Genomic DNA, 15,553 nt, shown 5'->3' with positions numbered 1-15,553 from the left:
TGGGCTGCTTTATTCCATGTAACTGGAACTATTATAAAATGCCAAGTGGCACCTTCTCCACAACTAGCATTAGTTAATTTATTTAAAGATGATGGCATGTATAGCAAAATTCTGGAGGAACTTGGCGGGAGCTAATCTCAGTTATTGGTATGGAAGGTGTGAACCACTGCATTTCTAGAAAAGCTAACGTTCAAATTAAGTGTCCTCAGAGGTCAAAGTAGAAAAATACAAATTTATTTCAGTAAGGTATGATATTTTAATGTGCGTTTATGTATAGGAGCGTAGACAGTCTCCATCTCCTGCTTTTAAGTGGAATTGGATTATTTGATTTCTGCCAATGTTCATCCTATCTCTTTTATAGTGGTTTGAATTTTGTCACCCCTTACCCTGAAATGGATAAATGGGAAGAAGAAGAAGAAGAAGAAGAAAAGTTTTTTAAAAAACGGATTCAAATGTTTATTTGATGCCCTTACCTGAGGCAATCTCTTAATGAAAATTTGATTATGCACCTGCTCAGAAAGTTAAATTTATTACAAATTGCATTTGTTGTAATTGGATTTTGTTTTATACTTAAATGCATCTAATGTGCTTGCATGTTATAAAAATAGTTATTATTATTTAAATCATTTCACATCAATTAAAAAGATTTCTAAACCTGGCAAAAGAGGTGTAGGCAAGTGTATTGGTGTCATTTCTTCTATAAACAATTAAGAGACACCAAGCTGAACATTATGAAAAAATAATATTTTCAGTGCCCAGTATAATCACACTTGATTTGAAATCCCCTCATGATATTTCCATGAAATCCAAGATTGTGGGGGGAATCTATTTTTAGAGTTCAACATAACATATATTGTCAGAAAGAATCCATGTTTTAATGCACTAGTTTTAATGTATCAGTATGCCATATTGAAACACCCTATACAGTGGTACCTCTGGTTAAGTACTTAATTCGTTCTGGAGGTCTGTTCTTAACCTGAAGCTGTTCTTAACCTGAACGGCTAACAGGGCCTCCTGCTGCCGCTGTCCCGCCAGAGCACAATTTCTGTTCTTATCCTGAAGCAACGTTCTTAACCTGAAGCACTATTTCTCGGTTAGAGGAGTCTGTAACCCGAGGCGTATGTAACCCGAGGTACCGCTGTATAGAAAACCAACTTCACCATGTCTCTCATAGAGGGGAGCTAAACCAATGTGTCAAATGACAAAACCATGACATTTGCAAAGCTTGAGGATTTTAAAATAACAATCATTGGCCGAGGAGATTAGGGTTGTCCTCACCAGTAAAGAGGAGGATTTACGGTGATCTAACTCATGTCTTGCAGTTCGTGAAGAAGACTGATACCATTGATCAAGGCAAACTTTCCCCACTGGCAAAAACACAAAACCAAGATGGTATGATGTACAACCTAGGAAATTAGGCGCAGATAAAAATTTGAACATAAAACTACTGTGTCCTATCCAAAGGGAAGTTCACATACTGAATGTATTATAAAGAGTCCTCACTAAAGCTGGCAAAATCAGTTCAGTCAAGAGAAAGTGAAAGTGCTGTGGGCAGCGGGCAGTTCTGGATATTTGCCATTAATTTCAAAGGAGCTGGTTTGAGTCTCAAATGCTACTTCTTTTAAAACAAAGGAGGATGGCAGTGGGTGCTTTCTTGATTCTATTGACAGTTAGGTCCCAGGAGAAAAATATCACCTTGAAATTTAGATCAAAGGCAAAAGGTTCTGGCCAGCAGTTTTTATTTTCAGTCTTTCCAAAATGATATACAGGGAGAATATCTATATTTCTCAATGTCTAAAGGGAAAGGGAAAGGTACCCCTGACCAGAGACTCTTGAGAGTCCCATGGACTGCAAGAAGATCAAACCTATCCATTCTGAAGGAAATCAGCCCTGAGTGCTCACTGGAAGGACAGATTGTGAAGCTGAGGCTCCAATACTTTGGCCACCTCATGAGAAGAGAAGACTCCCTGGAAAAGACCCTGATGTTGGGAAAGATGGAGGGCACAAGGAGAAGGGGACGACAGAGGACGAGATGGTTGGATAGTGTCTTTGAAGCTACAAACATGAGTCTGACCAAACTACGGGAGGCAGTGGAAGACAGAAGTGCCTGGCGTGCTCTGGTCCATGGGGTCACGAAGAGTCGGACACGACTAAACGACTAAACAACAACAACAACACCCCTGACCATTAGGTCCAGTCATGAGCGACTCTGGGGTTGTGGCGCTCATCTCGCTCTATACGCCGAGGGAGCTGGTGTTTGTCCGCAGACAGCTTCCGGGTCATGTGGCCAGCAATGACGAAGCCGCTTCTGGTGAACCAGAGCAGCGCACGGAAACACCATTTACCTTCCCGCCAGAGCGGTACTTATTTATCTACTTGCACTTTGATGTGCTTTCGAACTGCTAGGTTGGCAGGAGCAGGGGCCGAGCAACGGGAGCTCACCCCATCGTGGGGATTTGAACCTCCGACCTTCTGATAAGCAAGTCCTAGGCTCTGTGGTTTAACCCACAGCGCCACCCGCGTCCCTTCTCAATGTCTGGCTTAACTTTTAAACCACTTACTGTTGTACTTACTACAGCACTTCAAAATTACTTATTTTGCACCTAAATTATCTAATTTATAACTGTGACAAGAAATTGTTTTCCTCCCTGGATCTTAGATGTGTTGCAAAGGCTGCTGGAAGCTAAATAGATATGCATATTGGACATTGATAGAGACCAAGGATGTATTCAAAACCTTCCTTTGTTTCCATTCCTGAATACTCACTTGTATGGTCATAATTCTATGTACCTGGCAGCCAAACATTATCAGCATCTACAAAAAGCAAACTCTCATCAGTTCATCTCTGCTGTCATTAGAAAATAATAGAAGACTGCAGCAGTGCCGGTAACAGGTTTGACTTGAAATAATCTATGCTCCTCAAAAACGCAATTTAGTTTTACTGTTATTGCTAACAGGGTAATTCAGCTTGCTAAAACGAACAAGCACCACATCCAGTTTTGTTCCCCCAAAACAAATATTTCATAACAAAGTGAAGGGACTTCATCCCTATGTAGAAATCCGTGTGAACTCAGATGCACATCTGGATATCTTCAGAACACTGGCTTTCCATGGAAAGGGAGGACTCAGCCGTAAGCTGCTGCACATGCACAGATTAGCCTCCTCTTTTGATTTATGAGCTGGAGGGTCCCTTATGTGTATCACTTCCATTTCATTTTCATTTTTGCAAATGGCAGGCACTAGGGACAAACCATCAGTTGCAGCTTTTTTTCCAAAGGCAATATCTAATCACAAACTATCTACATGATTTTTTAAAACACTTAGTAACTTCTTATGGCTCATTTGTCCAAATAAAAGTACAGCAGCTGAATGGAAGGCCATGATGGCCTAAATGAAGTGCTAAATTTAAAATATTTGCATCAGGTATTGCCAGCAGATTCAATGATCCAAAGATTTAGGATTATGGGGCGCTATGGGCACATACACCCACCCACCCACCCATGGGGGGGGAGTTCTCCCATGCACAAGGACTGTTCCATTCACATCACCCCAAAGGAATGTATTTTGGCATAATCAGATGGGGAGCTTGCATATGGAGTTCGGCAGATGGGGTTTGAGGGATGCATTTGCCGTAGAAGGTGGGTGGGTGGGTGGATTAATGAATGCAGAGGACTGGAGTGTGTTGATTACTCTGTATGCTTCAAGAGGATCAAACTTTGGGGGAACTGCCTTCATGTGCTTACTTGGGAGCAATCCTTTGGCTTCTGTGTGGATACTCTAAAACAAAGAGTTTAAATGTAACAAAGGGGAACACACATACCCACACACCCATAAATATGTACAGTGGTACCTCGGGTTACATACGCTTCAGGTTACAGACTCCGCTAACCCAGAAATAGTACCTCAGGTTAAGAACTTTGCTTCAGGATGAGAACAGAAATTGTGCTGCAGTGGCGCAGCGGCAGCGGGATGCTCCAGTAGCTAAAGTGGTGCTTCAGGTTAAGAACAGTTTCAGGTTAATAACGGACCTCCGGAACAAATTACCGTATTTTTTGCTCCATAAGACTCACTTTTTCCCTCCTAAAAAGTAAGGGGAAATGTGTGTGCGTCTTATGGAGCGAATGCAGGCTGCGCAGCTATCCCAGAAGCCAGAACAGCAAGAGGGATCACTGCTTTCACTGCGCAGCGATCCCTCTTGCTGTTCTGGCTTCTGAGATTCAGAATATTTTTTTTCTTGTTTTCCTCCTCCAAAAACTAGGTGCGTCTTGTGGTCTGGTGCGTCTTATAGAGCGAAAAATACACTAAGTACGTAACCAGAGGTACCACTGTAGATTGGTACCCATTTTATTTTATTTTAGATAGCAAGTCTGCAGACTGATTGTATATAAGCCACTCTGGGAGCCTTTTTGGCTGAAGAGTGGGGTACAAATGCTCTTGATAAATAATAATAAATAAGATAAATAATAAATAAGACGTTAACTATGAAAATCCTTTAATAAAAACAACTTAAATATTTATCATTCCGTACAGCATACATATAGAAAATAGCCCTCTCCCAAAACAGTGGTAGCATAGTAACAATAAACAAAATGATACGCCCATGGACAAACCAGCAGAGAAAAATTAAAAACTTGGAATGCTGACACTCCCCTCCCTAGCCCAGAAATCCCTAACCCAGAAGAGTCAGTCACATTAAACCACTTTTATTTGCGTATTTATTTTCCGTTTGTATTGTTGTTTTCAACTCCCGAGTCCATCCATAAAATAGCCCACAGTGTGATCAATACTGGCTGAGAAGATAAAAGTCTGTTCAACTCCTGTTCACCAACACTCTGAATTAGCAATCGGGTGTCAGTAAAATGACCGTGCTCCCACCCACCCACCCCCCAAACCCACTTTGCCTGCAGGGTGATGGATGAGATTCAAGACTGGGGTGGAAGGGGATAGAAGGCCCTTGTTGTTTAGTCGTTCAGTCGTGTCCGACTCTTCGTGACCCCATGGACCAGAGCACGCCAGGCACTCCTGTCTTCCACTGCCTCCCGCAGTTTGGTCAGATTCATGTTTGTAGCTTCGAGAACACTGTCCAACCATCTCGTCCTCTGTCATCCCCTTCTCCTTGTGCCCTCCATCTTTCCCAACATCAGGGTCTTTTCCAGTGAGTCTTCTCTTCTCATGAGGTGGCCAAAGTATTGGAGCCTCAGCTTCACGATCTGTCCTTCCAGTGAGCACTCAGGCCCTAGTGAAGGACAATCTTTTTAAAAATAAAAATAAAAGATTGTACTCCAGACAGCATAAAAAGAAATGTTATGGGCGCCATTGGCTTTGTATGTTTATTTTAGGTAAAGGACTGCAATTCACTGTACTTCCTTCGTATCCAGTTGGAAGCAAGGGTTTGTTGAATGGACTCACTACATGATTTTTGCTCATTATTTACTACTACCTCTTCAGATTTGGCCTTATTGGAAACCTTGCTTTCTGTGGCAACATCTAACCCCTTTCTATAAATATAAAGTTGGAGTGGCTTAATATAGTTTTCAAAGATTTCTTAGCATACGATTAAATAGTGTGGATTATAGTTTTCTGGTATTAATCTATGATTATATTTTAAATAGTAGCATCAGGTTGCCTCCTTTTTTTAAAAAAAGGCTTTTTTCGTGGTCACTTTCTATGAATGGTTATGAAAACAAATGGCAAACCTTAAGAATATTAAGGAATCTCAGTTTTCTACTCATTTTCATGATTGCTTTAAAGGATATGTTTTCCTCAACCTATATGCTCATTATTACAACATTAATTGGAGGTTTTGCCCAGTCACATTTAAATTCTTTAAAAGGTAGTTTGCTTACAACTGCACCCATTTCCTAAAAGAAGCCAAAGGCAGAAATTATTCCATGGGATCATTTTCCGTTGGTAAATAAAGTAAGCATGGCATAGTACTAATTGTGTTGGAGCCTTTCCTGATGGTGGAACTGCAGCCACACCAGAAGACATCCACACTCCATACAGGACAAATATTTTATTTCAGCTATTTTTGACCCTTAGACACCTATGCCCATGGATGGTTTTCAGACACACCATCATTTTCAAATGCCATTGCTAAAGGAGGTCTGTTCCTCAGCAATGCCAGCATAGGAGATCACCTGGGAGCCATCTATTCTGAGCTGGGCTCCATGAAGAACAGGGTACAAATATAATAAATAAGCATTTTGATGCTACTGATGTGCTGAATGGGAAATGACAATGCCATTGTTTTGCATATCCATTTTTTTAGGGATGGGAACCCCAAACATTTCCTGGATTATCTGGTTGCTAAGATTTGCTGTACTTAGACGGCCAGCATGGTGAATTTGAATCTTGAATTGCAATGTGGTTAGGTACATATATTTAGGCCATTTTCTGCATGATCAGTTTTCTTCATAATAAATGCAGTTGTTTATTTCTTGAGCGTAAGTTTGGACAGAAGAGAGGCATATCCCATTCACAGTAGCCGGGCAGTGGACCACAGCCTTATTTAAACTTAAAAATGAAATGGCAAAGGTATGGAGAGGGGTATACAATTATACATAGTGCTGAGAAAGCGGATGGAGAGATATTTTTGACACTATCTCAAAATACTAGAAGTCAGGGAAGTCCAATGAAGTTATTTCTTGGAAGATTCGTGATAGACAAAAGGAAGTACAGACGACTCTCAACTTGCACACACTTAACATGCACAATCGCAGCTTTACATACTTGGCAGCCAGCCAGTCCACAATCACACAAATTGAACACACGCATAGCAGAGAGCTTAAAAGCTCTTTCTGCACTGGGTTTTCCTGATGTGGAAAGAGCTTTAAAGCTCTCAGATTTGCCTACCAGGCTCTGAGAAGGTATCTCACGGGCTCTAGGGGCCTTCATGAAATCTCACGGGGCTGTCTGAGATGTCACAAAGGCTCCAGAACCCATGCAAGAGTCTCTCCGAGCCTAGTTAGCAAGGCAGAGAGCTCAAAAGCTCTTTCTGCATTGGCTAGTTGAGGGCATCCTGTTTATCTGCCCCCCTGCCCCATCAAATTTGATCGTAAGCATTTTTACCCCCCCCCCCCATTGGTCTATATTTATCCAGCATATCAAACTTCAGAGGCCAGGGAAGGTGATTCGTCTCTATCCTTTCAATTGTTCCAAGTCTGCTGCTCTACATTCTACAGATACGTGACTTCAATTTTTGCTTCTTTTACTCCAGGCTGGATCCAGGGTTTGGGAGACCTTTGGCCATTCTTTCCTCAGTGCAGAGGCAGGACATGCAAAGTGATAATTCTCTGAGGCTTCTTGTAATCTACCGGGATATTCTGTAGATTGGTTGCTCTGTTAGGGTGGTGTTCCTTTTGCTGGTCTGGGGGCCCTGGTATTTCCCACACTTGCCACCTTTTAGGAATCAGGTCCAATTTTGCTTCAGACCGCAAGGAATCATCTTATGTTCCTGGATGGTGCCTGCCATGTTTCTGTTCTTTTCCTCGAGTCACCAAGCACGCAGAAAGCGCACACCAAAACACATGGGAAAGTAAATCAAAATGTTTGTGTAGCAGCTTTGCTAAATTTAAGTCCGTACTCTGTGTGCAAGAGTGGGGGATGTGTGTACTGGAAAGCTCTTCCTACTGTAGCCAGCCAGACGTGTTGCAGCTTGTGAAAGTTTTTTTCTTAACATGGCAAGAGAAATCTTGCTTTTGAATAACGTTAAGGATATCAAACCGCAAAAGCGAGACCATTCAGGCTTAAGGTTAACTATCCACATAGTTTGCACACCACTATGGTTTCTTTTTTCCACCGTGGTATGAGTTTGGGATGATTTGTCAGGCGCTCTGTGGCTTTTCTTGGGACTTGTATAGTTACTTGGAATATGAATGAAATCTTTTTTAAAAAAAGTTTTATTAGGAGTGTTTGCCAACTTTCAGTTCAGCCTTCAAGTACTGGCTAAAATTCAAAGCTCCCAAGCTGAGAAAATGGCATATATAATGTGCTGCAAGGAGAGAAATTATGACAAGATTTTCAGCCTAAACAACATGTTTTGCCTGTAGAAATATCATTTCTCTCCCCTGGTAAGGTAAAGGTAAAGGTACCCCTGCCCGTACGGGCCAGTCTTGACAGACTCTAGGGCTGTGCGCCCATCTCACTCAAAGAGGCCAAGGGCCAGCGCTGTCCGAAGACACTTCCGGGTCACGTGGCCAGCGTGACATCGCTGCTTTGGCGAGTCAGAGCTGCACACGGAAACGCCGTTTACCTTCCCGCTAGTAAGCGGTCCCTATTTATCTACTTGCACCCGAGAGTGCTTTCGAACTGCTAGGTTGGCAGGCGCTGGGACCGAACAGCGGGAGCGCACCCCGCCGCGGGGATTCGAACCGCCGACCTTACGATCGGCAAGCCCTAGGCGCTGAGGCTTTAACCCACAGCGCCACCCGCGTCCTCTCTCCCCTGGTAGTACAAACCTAACCTGGGTTGGTCTTTTATGCAGTGCATCTGAGCCCAGACTAAGAGAGCTCCCCCAAATCCTTGGTTCTGATGAAGGGTTAAGTCTAAGAAAGGGTTGTAATATTTTGTGCCTGTTCTAGGGCTGGGGGTGATAGAAGCAAAAAGGGATGAAAAGCAATGAAAAAAAAGAATTTATCAGTGAAGACCTTAGTCCTCTTTTTTTTATTATTATCACTTGTATTTCTTCATACCTTGCTTTGGTTCTTAAGAAGTAGAGCCCCTCCTTCTCAACGAAACTGAACGTGCTGATAGAATCTATAAATTGAGATACTGATGTTGTACCGAATTATCTCCCTAACACTGATGTGCTGTAGTTTGGTAAATAAGTAACGCATAATCTCAGTGAAATAAAATAAGTGCTAATGTCACCAGATTTCACCAAAACTTCCACGAGCTACAATTCAGCATGTTCATAAAGCACAGCACGTTGAGATCCATTTCGCTATTTGTTCCAGATAAAATGGACATTAATATCAGAAGCCAAGCACCAGTTCCATAGCAGTGTAACTCTCTGGATATATGTGGGATGAGTCTTCCTTTTTTTCCCCTGAAGGAAACCTGCCAGTTACAATAGATAAATTTTAAGATTTTAATCGCAGACACTGTTTGCTGAAGTGACTGCAGGATTGGGAGGGCTGCAAAGTGGTAGTCTCTCCCCACCCCCCACCCCGTACTGTATATGCTTTTCTATTTTCCTTTTGGGCTTGCTTGCTTTGGCTGCTTTGAGTTGAAATCATGCTGATAGAATCACTTTGGCTTGGAGGTAATTCCATTTCCTGTGTCTCCTATTCTACTTCTTACAAGAAACGGCTGGTTGTGTTTGCACAGAGACATGCGCCAAGGTAAGTTGCAACCTTGCAATTTGCTGGTATGAAGCAAATATGCACAGATGTGAGGCTGCCCTTAACAATGACCCGGGCGGTTCAGTTACTGCAGAAGCCAGTGCAGAACCCCGACTGGCACAGCGAGGGTGGCCTATATTACACTTATTTTGAAAGAATGATGGTGCCTGCCTCCTCAATCCCAGCACTGATGCTTTCCTCTGGTGCCCTACATGACTTGGGAACCAAACCCTTAAGAGGTGCTTCTTGCCATCTCAGCCTGCCTGTGTCTTACGATCTTCTGATGCAACCTGCTCCAAGGATAGCTTTATTCAATCTGTCTATAGATAACAATAAGAATTTATTGTATAAATTCATGCCTGCAGCTAGAAATATAATAACACAATATTGGAAAACAGCTACTAACTTAACGTTAGAGGCGTGGTGGAACAGAATAGCGACTGGAGAAAGTAATGAGTATCTTAGAGCACTCAGGAAAACAAGTCGATTTTGAAACTGTGTGGTGCATGTTTATTCAATATTTCAGAAAGGACATGGTGGCCCTCTCACCACCAGTTACCCATGGCTCACTTTGGGACAATCTGTTAAGGTAGAGATTAGAAGAAACCTACTTATAAATGTAAAGTTTGACCATAGCTGTCAAGCGTCCCTTATTTGGAGGGACAGTCCCTTATCCCAGCGCCATGTCCCACTGCTGTCCCTTATTGATGGATGTCCCTTAAATTTCCCAGGTTTCAAAGGAAGCAGCTTCTCTCCTTCCCTCCTTGCTGGCCAGGGAGGAGGGAGGCTCCAACTGTATTGCTTGGCTGCCCGGCCTGCCCCCCTCTGGCCTCCTCTCACCAGCCTCGGCCCCTGGGAGCCCCTCCCCGCCGGGACTGGTGGGAGCCTTGGGCCCTTCCGCTGCCATCCTCCTCGCAGCCGCCAAACTGAGTGTCTCTGCCTGGGGCCTCCCCTCTGCCCGTTGCCGCCGCTCCCGCTCCCGTTAGTACTGCTGCTATGCTGCTGAAGGACCCGGATGAGATGGGCAGTCTGGCATGGCCTATGAATTGCTGAGGAGCCTTGAGAGGAGAGCGAGGGCAACCATAGAGAAAGCAGTTCAGAGAGATGAGGAAGAGGAGGAGGCGGAGGCGCGGGCAGGTATTCCAAGGGCTACAAGGGAAGGACCGCAAGCGCTTCTCCCACAGATTTGTAGTGGTAGACTAGCTTAGATGGTCTGATCTTCGGGTTTACTTCGGGCGCTATTCCTCCTTTTTAGTTATAGGCACATGGGATCAAGCCATCTTTCCTCCTCATATAGTTCTGCCCCATATTTTGCCAAATTTTGGGACCCATCTTATTCCTGTGATCATTTAGTTGTTTTAAACAGTTTTTAATATTGTGTTTTCATTGTTGTAACTTGTTCTGTGACCTTAGGGTGAATGGTGGGTAATTATTATAATGATATAATTATAGTAATAATAATTTCCCAGGAAGGTACTGCACATGATGACATACAGTCACTTCCTGAGATATTTTACTATGCAGCGAGGAGCTTAAAATGTATTTAATGTTTCTTTAAAAGAACTATACGGACCTTGAACCGCCTCATAAATACAGCAGAGATCCAATGCATGGTTCAATCTGTCATTTATGTGGCTTAATCTGCTGATCAAAGTTCTGATCCGTATATGGTTGAGTGAGTGAGTGAAATGGGAAGGGGACGCGGGTGGTGCTGTGGTCTAAACCACTGAGCCTCTTGGGCTTGCCAATCAGAAGGTTGGTGGTTTGAATCCCAGCAACGGGGTGAGCTCCCGTTGCTCTGTCCCAGCTCTTGCCAACCTAGCAGTTCAAAAACACACCAGTGCAAGTAGATAAATAGGTACCGCTCTGGCGGGAAGGTAAACGGCATTTCCGTGCGCTGCTCTGGTTCGCCAGAAGCAGCTTAGTCATGCTGGCCACATGACCCGGAAAAACAGTCTGCGGACAAATGGCTCCCTCGGCCAATAAAGCGAGATGAGTGCTGCAATCCCATAGTCGCCTTTGACTGGACTTAACTGTCCAGGGGTCCTTTACCTTTACCCTTTTACCTGAAAATGGGAAGATGCACACCAAAATACAGGTGTCCTCCCCATGCCCATTTCAGAGTAGGGAGCCCCGTGTTACCAACTTACAGGTTTGGCCTTTACATGGCTGCATTTTCACCCTGTCCTCAGTGCTGTTCTGTAGGAAGCTATTGAAAAAGCCAATGGTCAGGAGTCAGGACAGTTTACTGGGGATGAACACCACTGGAATGCAGCAGAGAAGAGAGGAGGTGGCTTAACTTTGCAATTGATGTGCTATACTTGTCAGTGGATGTTTTCAGGATGGGGCTGCCAAATTTGAATTGAGACATTCACGTTCTTAGTCAAGTAAGATGAAAGAGTAAAAAAGCCAGTTAAAGCAAATTATTGCATTTTAAAAAATTCTAAGCAACATTCCTTCTCATGTACAGTTGTACATTTGTCAGCCTGTATGCTTTGACATCAAAGGAAGACTATGAAATATATGATTGTGTTATATTTCATACTTAGCGAAAATGACTTCTGGATGTAGGTCAAAGTCCCTCATATAATGGATAGCAACAAAGTGGGACTTCTGTCATGCCATCAGTACAAAGTCAAGTCTATGCTTGATGAACCATAAATATTTCAATGGACAGTGACTTCAGTAGAGAACTATGATTGCATAATAAGCACTTGAATGCCTATTTTCAATGTTTTCAGAGCAGTTTGCCTTGGTTGTTAAAATACAAAAATATCAATTTTTATTTTTTTCTATAAATGCTGTAAAAAGGTAAAGGTAGAGGGACCCCGGACCATTAGGTCCAGTCGTGACCAATTCTGGGGTTGCGCGCTCATCTCGCTCTATAGGCCGAGGGAGCCGGCGTTTGTCCGCAGACAGCTTCTGGGTCATGTGGCCAGCAGGAACCAGAGCAGCATACAGAAACGCTGTTTACCTTCCCGCCAGAGCAGTACCTATTTATCTACTTGCACTTTGACGTGCTTTCGAACTGCTAGGTGGGCAGGAGCAGGGGCCGAGCAACGGGAGCTCACCCCGTCGCGGGGATTCGAACCGCCGACCTTCTGATCGGCAAATCCTAGGCTCTGTGGTTTAACCCACAGCGCCACCCGCTGTGAATGTTTCTGCAAAAAAAAAAAAAAAAAAGTAGAATATTCAAATCCTTATGTACTATTTCTACCCTGTGCAGTGCATAAAGTGTTATGTATAAATTGTTATAATTATAGATTAATTTATACCCCACTTTTTCCTCCTGGAAATCAAGGCAGTTTACAGATAAAAACAAGAATCTCTAAAAACAAGAGAACTGTCAGGGGTTCAGGAGCAGAGGCACAAGAGAGGGAGGAAATAGAGAGCGAGGGGGAGGAGTCCGAAGGAAATGTCAGCGATGACAGCAGTCCGAGGTCTCTGAGTCTTTCCAGTGAATCGGAAGATTCACAGAAAGAGGCCCCCATGGTCAGGGCAAGGGGGGTGCCGAGGGGGACACCCCAGGAAGAAGGGGCCAGGGGGGACTCAGAGAGCAGCAGTTGGAAATCCGGACCAGCGTCCACACCAGAGTGCAGTAGAGGGGAGGAGTCCCAGGCATCGGGATTAGGCAGCGCGCTGCCAGCGGGAGGACATGAGGCAGGAGTGGCCACGCCTCCATCGGAGAGCGAGGAAACGGCCGAGAGGAAGGTGGAAGGCTGCGCGCGCGCGCCAAGTTCAAATGTACAGGAGGGTGCAGCAGTTGGCAGCCCGGATAGGGAGCCAGGTCCTAAGGCCCGCCGAAGAGAGAGGGAGGAGTCAGGGGGGTCCACGTCTGCGTCGGAGGAATCCAGGAAGGAAGGGACCCCGGGGGGTAGCAGGACCCAGAGGAGAAAGGAGAGACGGAAGAGGTGGAGTAAGGCTAGAGTCTTAAACTGGTGTACAGGAGGCGGAGATTCAGATGGAGCTTCGCCGGTCTAGACCCTAGACGTAGAGCTGGGGCGCTGAGGCTTGGAAATGGAAACTATACTTCAATAAAGACTTTGATACATTACTACCGGCTAGCGTTGGTCCTCTGTGAGCTGGGACCAGGAGCCAGCTCTGACAAGAACGTTTCTTGACAGCACAAGGGCTTCTGCTTGTGCAGTGAAGCTTTTCCCCTCCCCTCCTTTCCTTGCTACACCCCGAAATTGGCTCTGGGTGGCCCATGGACCAGTGCAAGGGGGGATCATTTTGTCTAGTAAGCAATATTGAATTTCTCCCTTGACTTTGATCCATTAGGCATCTGTTATTCTTAATTTTAGTGGGCAACATATCATTTGTTTTGTCTTTTGTATTTATGATTGGCTTATTGTCAAGTTACATTTCCTCCCTCAGAGTCTGGATCCCTTTTTATATCCCTCATTTGGGATAATCTTCTACTTTTAAAAAAGAAGCTGAATTACCTTTGAAAACTGCCTTCTATTCTATTCATTAACCTTGCTGGCATCCTTTTTCGACTTGTGTGGTGTAGCTTTCATCATCTGTGGTGCACATTTTTTGCCCCGGAACTTGTATTATAGTGGTTTTGAATGACCACAAAGCTTCCTATGCAAATCTTGTGGGAAAGCAGTAATCTGGTGATCAAAAAACCACAATACAGTGCAACCCATATGAGATGAATCACAGGTTGAATCATAGTGTGCTAGATTGCAGTTTATGCTGGCGATGGAACACCACACATGCCCACAAGAACTCTTCAACTCAAAAAGTAAAGAAAGGAGGATTGGATGCAGTGCCTGGGGAAAGTACCGGTAACTAATTTTTCTAAAGTTTCTGTGAATTGGCCTTAAGGCAAACCTTGTTCTGGCTACTTGATGCAAGCTGATTTATTCTAGGATAAAAGTAAGTTTGGAATAAAACATTAATATATTTCTTACAGTTGGATGGTTTGATTTAATTTACCCTGTAGGTAGATTCACATTACTGGCTTCTCTACCAGGACATAGTTTTGTGAAGACTCATCCAAACTATGTGAATTGCTTCATACTATATTATTAGTAAGTGGGACGTGGGTGGCGCTGTGGGTAAAAGCCTCAGTGCCTAGGGCTTGCCGATCGAAAGGTCGGCAGTTCGAATCCCCGTGGCGGGGTGCGCTCCCGTTGTTCGGTCCCAGCGCCTGCCAACCTAGCAGTTCGAAAGCACTCCCGGGTGCAAGTAGATAAATAGGGACCGCTTACTAGCGGGAAGGTAAACGGCGTTTCCGTGTGCGGCTCTGGCTTGCCAGAGCAGCGATGTCACGCTGGCCACGTGACCCGGAAGTGTCTCCGGACAGCGCTGGCCCCCGGCCTCTTGAGTGAGATGGGTGCACAACCCTAGAGTCTGTCAAGACTGGCCTGTACAGGCAGGGGTACCTTTACCTTTATATTATTAGTAGTACTGTTGTTATTAAATTTATTAACTGCCCTTTATCCTAAGGTTACCCCCTAACTCACCTACAATTTTATCAAGGTCAGAGCTGGTCATGGGGTATTTGGATGACTTTGAGGGAACAGGAAGAGGGAGAGGCAGGCATAGGGTAAGGGAATTGTTGTTTTCAAAATAATAATAATAATAATAATAATAATAATAATAATAATAATAATAGTTATACCCCGTCCCATCTGGCTGAGTTTCCCCAGCCACTCTGGGCAGCTCCCAACAGAATATTAAAAATACGATAAAAAACATCAAGCATTAAAAACTTCCCTAAATAGGGCTGCCTTCAGATGTCTTCTAAAAGTCAGATAGTTGTTTATTTCCTTGACATCTGATGAGAGGGCTTTTCACAGGGCAGGTGCCACTACTGAGAAGGCCCTCTGCCTGGTTCCCTGTAACCTCACTTCTCACAGGGAGGGAACCGCCAGAAGGCCCTCGGAGCTGGACCTCAGCATCCGGGCTAAACGATGGGGATGGAAACGCTCCTTCAGGTATACTGGGCCAAGGCTGTTTAGGGCTTTAAAGGTCAACACCAACACTTTGAATTGTGCCCGGAAGCATACTGGGAGCCAATGAAGGTATTTCAGGACCAGTGTTATATGTTAATATAAATGTTAATACAGGATTATGTTTTTATCTTGCACAGCAATGCATAATATATATTTATGAAAGTGTGGTTTATAGATATAGTTTGTTTTATATAGATAAATAAAAATGCACTATTCACAGTGACCATCAGAAAGAAAATATTC

The 15,553-nt window shown here is 44.0% G+C and overlaps 1 long non-coding RNA gene across 1 annotated transcript in view; it reads right to left on the bottom strand.

Annotated features, from left to right (window-relative positions):
- Positions 1-1,321: 1,321 nt before the first annotated feature.
- The window catches only part of LOC310668725, a 35,247-nt gene continuing 21,015 nt past the window's right edge, over positions 1,322-15,553 (bottom strand). Inside the window, exons 3-4 of the long non-coding RNA XR_014506816.1 lie at positions 2,767-2,814; positions 1,322-1,367 (exon numbers count right to left, since the gene is read on the bottom strand). This is a non-coding gene — a long non-coding RNA (uncharacterized lncRNA). The remainder of the gene's footprint in view (positions 1,368-2,766; positions 2,815-15,553) is intronic.

This window comes from Podarcis tiliguerta (genome assembly GCF_965153285.1).
Source record: "Podarcis tiliguerta genome assembly, chromosome: 2".
In the NCBI taxonomy this organism is placed as follows: domain Eukaryota; kingdom Metazoa; phylum Chordata; class Lepidosauria; order Squamata; family Lacertidae; genus Podarcis; species Podarcis tiliguerta.
The sequence above is the reverse complement of the archived record's forward strand: the minus strand, read 5'-3'. Positions and strand labels throughout refer to the sequence as shown.